Here is a 3,048-nt window from a genome sequence, read left to right as displayed (position 1 = left end):
TTTAAAGTTATTATTTGTTTTTGTTTCACTTACCGTTCCCATTTACGATAAACTTGTTATCATCATACTCCCTCTTAGAAAAAAATAACGTAATAATGTTTTTGTTATAAATAAAGATAGAAACATTTTAAACAAAAGTTACATCTAATTAGAGTAACCTTCACAATTATAGTACAACCATATTTTTTTCTATTTCTATTAAAAATATTAATTAGTGTGTCTAATCTATACCAATATAATAAAAACAAAGTTTTTTGTAACACAGACTCTATCAATCGAGGCACATTTTTGAATAATTCTTTTTGTAGTAAAAAGCCCTTTACTTACAACATGCTTAAGGCAAAATTCCACACTATTAGGCTTAAGTGACAAATAAATAAAAAAAAATATTGTGCGATAAAGGGACAAAAATTGCAAACTAATAGCAGCAAAGATAATAGTTGCCATTGTAACAGTAACTTTCAGCCAATTGCCTTCGTTATCATTTGACCATTTGAATTTTTTAAACAATTCAAAGTTTTACAGAATGTAAATAATAAAGTTTTTCTGTATAAAAAAATGAATGGAATTTGGTTCAGATAAAGCCGCACAGGAACAGCTAGTTTAGTAAAACCTTTCATAATTACCTTGTAGCTTGTTCAAGTGTTCAGTTAACAAACTTAATATGGACAATATAAATATTAAAACAATAAGATAAATAAATATTATTTTAATAAAACATTAATGTTTAAAAATAATAAAAGAGTAATAAAACAATCATAAAATCAACAAATTTATTTTAATCCATAATATCTATAAAGATATTACAGATTAAAAATATATCAAAATTAATAGATTAATTGTACATCTTAATGCACTCAATCTGCATTATTAATTTAATAATAGACTTGTAATTAAAAATATAAAATTAAAATAATTTTATTTCTTAATCACTTCTTTATAACTTTATGACAAGTTGTGAACTTAACAAATTGTCATATTAAATATTATTTAAAAAAAAAGTTACATAAAAACTTTGACTTCTTAAATTTTTAATATTTAGTGCTGTTTTATATTTTAAAACTCAAACTTGTACAATAATTTTCCTTTGTATTTACAACAATTGGAAATGTTTGATTAAAAAAAGAATAGAAATAGATGCTTTACACCTAATAGTCTAAATTAAAAATAATTGGTTACATTAAAGTAAAAAGACTGTGTACATAATATATAATTAATTAATTAAAAATCAGTCCTTATTGTTCAATGCTTTAGCATTAGGCTTTAAAAACAAATGCACTATCACATGATAGAATTTAAAATTACAATTTAATATTTTGTAAAACATCAAGAATTTCTTTCATCTTATTAAAACGATCATTACCTTTTATATTAGAAATCTCACAAGCAACAATTTTACCAAACAATTCATTGCACTGTTTTTCTAATTCCGTGTCTCTGACGTCTTCTGTCATGGTGCCCATGTCTCTTGTTCCACATTCTTGGGAGTAATCTTCATATTTCTGACCCAAATGCAATTCAGATGATTGAGATAAAGGTATGTCATCATACCAATGCTGTGATAAATTTGAACTATTCGGCGACTTTATTTTATTTGGTTCTAAATATAAATCTGGCTTTATAGAAACATTAAGAGTGCCGGAATATTGTGATGTTTTAATAACATCTTTTTTATGATTTTCTGATCTTTTATAATGTTTTCTCTTATAGTAAGTAACTTTAGAATTAATGCTATCGTTTGGAGTGGAATAATTTTTTTGTTTACTAATAATTTGAACATCTGAAAATAAAATTTAGAAAAATAAATTAATTAATTCTTTGTGGCGTGTGTATTTTTATAAAACGATATTAAAATGGTGGCGTTTTTTGAGACTAAAATCTCTGTATAAAACATATCATCCCTGTCATTATCTTTAGACAAAACAGCGATAACAATGTTTTAAACGAATATTTTGTCAACAGAAACCCACGGTAAGTGCCGATGTATTTGCAATTATTATTCTAATTTAGAATCAGCAAGAAAATGCTATACGTCTCTGGCCATTAATATAAATCATTAACTTATAAAAAAATGTTTCGTAAGCACTAATAATACAAAGAAGGTAGTAGCAAAATGTTACTAGTGGATAAGTGTAATAAATGAGGAAAATACGTACTGTTCGCCATTGCGCCGATGTCGAGAATATTCTCCAAGTGCAGACAAACTGGGGAACTACACCGTCTTCTAAATAATATTATTACTTAAGTAATAGGAAATTTAACTGAACAAAAACAGTCACAATCACAACGAGCACCGTCTTAAAATTTGAATTTTGAATGGATGCCGTTCTACATTGAGAAATGTGTAGTTGTAGGTTACAAACATTTAATATAGGTGGCGCCTTTATATATTTCAACAAAAGTAAAAATGAAAATAAGTGCCATCTAACGTGAAGTAGCAAAAATTCTAGAGGTTGGGAATTTTGATTGTACTGTATTTACACCACTGAAGTCTTTGACGAGGCTCCTTAGCAATTGCGATGATATTGTGAATTGTAAGTTAAATAAAAAAAAAAAAATAGTGAACATAACGTTTACGTTAAAAAAGACAACAGTTAGATTTTTCAATGCATTTAATCGTTTCGTATTTTTAAATAATATGTTTGGGATATCACAATTTGTTTGTTCAAAACGCGCCGAATGATCATTACATAGTTTTAGTTTCTACATCAAAATAACACACAAGAAGTCTTAATAATAATAATAACCTTTATAGATGACAAAAACAAAGATCTGTTGTTCCTTTTCAAGCAAATGGAATATATAGTTTTGGCAGAAAAGGATAGCATTTTAGAACAAACTGTCACTTTTCAATTTTTTAATACATATTTTGACAAATAGGCAAAGACAAATTGTTTTTTCTGCCATAAATATTAGCAAATGAAAAAAAACCTAATCATCTTAATATATGCGCTTTGGTTGATACTTTAGGCCTTAAATTATAAAAAAGATTTAAAATTAAGTACATAAACGCTATATATATTTAAGTCTATGAGATTTTTCCATTAT

The sequence above is a fragment of the Papilio machaon genome, chromosome 28 (assembly GCF_912999745.1).
Source record: "Papilio machaon chromosome 28, ilPapMach1.1, whole genome shotgun sequence".
Classification (NCBI taxonomy): domain Eukaryota; kingdom Metazoa; phylum Arthropoda; class Insecta; order Lepidoptera; family Papilionidae; genus Papilio; species Papilio machaon.
The sequence above is the reverse complement of the archived record's forward strand: the minus strand, read 5'-3'. Positions refer to the sequence as shown.